This window comes from Triticum aestivum, unplaced genomic scaffold (assembly GCF_018294505.1).
Source record: "Triticum aestivum cultivar Chinese Spring unplaced genomic scaffold, IWGSC CS RefSeq v2.1 scaffold42856, whole genome shotgun sequence".
Classification (NCBI taxonomy): domain Eukaryota; kingdom Viridiplantae; phylum Streptophyta; class Magnoliopsida; order Poales; family Poaceae; genus Triticum; species Triticum aestivum.
The window spans coordinates 65,896-67,260 of record NW_025225215.1 but is presented as its reverse complement, the minus strand read 5'-3'; positions in this window follow the sequence as shown (position 1 = coordinate 67,260).

Below are 1,365 nucleotides of genomic sequence, written 5' to 3'. Positions count from 1 at the left end.
GGTGCGCACGTCTGATTTTATATTGATCCTCGTTGTTGCCAGCCCGAAACCCTAATACCCCAGCGAGATCGATCATTGAAGCTGCTACAATCGGGGCGTCGCCTCGGCTCGCCGCGGTCGGCCGGCAGAGCGGATTGTATCAGCGCCCTCCCAGACGATCTACTCCTCCTGGTCCTCGCCTGCCTCAGCTGCATCCACACCGCAGTGCGCGCGAACGTCCTATCTCGCCGATGGCGCAACCTCTGGACCCGCCTCCATGCGCTCGTCTTCCGCGATGTTGCCTTCCCCTCCGTCGAACTGGCGCTCGCCTGCGTGGTCTTCTCCGCCTCAGCCTCGGCGGTCTCCCTTCTCGACATCCGCCTCCAAGTTATATGTGGCTGTCTCACGAGTAGCATAACGGCAAGGTTTAAGGTTCTAATTGAAGATTCCAAGGATGTTCCAATAAATGTTATAAATACTGTTTCCAAGAAAGCAATTAATCCTTCTACAAAAGAATTATCTGGTTGGAGAAAACTTTGCCTAATTGTTTGCTTATGATGAATTGTTGTTGCTTTGTTCTTTTAGTAACCATTTTCTGTTTCCATGTTGGTAGTATGGACATTCTGTCTAAAACTGACTTTTGGAGATGATGCTTGCTTTATCAGTCACATTTTCGCACAAGACTAGACTTAAGATGTTGTAGTAACTAGGAATAGTAATCCTTATCCGATGAAAAACCCCTCTGTTTACCCCCAAAGAAAAAAAAACCTCTGTTCAGGTCTGCAGACGTTGAATAGAGAGGTGGCGCACATCGTACTTCACCAAATGTATCTCTCCGTGTATGTGTATTTTGTTCTGTTCTGTCCAATGTAAGAAAAAAGGAAGCTTCTGCTCTGCCAGTTCACTAAACACTAAACTATTGGTTTGTGTTTTTCAAATCTGGCAGGTTAGTTCTCTCTACTGTTTCTTTTCCAGTCATAGGTTATATGCCACGAGTCTTGCTCCCAACAAAGAAAAAACGCAATGCTGTATATTAGTACTGGCGGATAAGCAGAAGTGGCTTGTACTAAAAGGAGGTCCATCGCTATAAAATTCTACCACAATAACACTAAAGTAGCAAACCATGACAGAGATTTGAACCTTTCCAAAACACATGTGACTACACTACCCTTACTTTCCACTGTCTCCTAAAATTTTGAGATTCATAGATGACCAAGAAATTATTTTCAGGCCTCAGATGTGACAAATAAATCACAAGGAACAAAAAGGCCAACTACTAATGATCCACCTTGTGCAATCTATACTCTCAAATCCTGCCCACATATGGGCAGGATTTGAAGGTTTAGAGGCGGTGTCTCGTTTTGTAGAATTTGTCCTTCTCTCTTA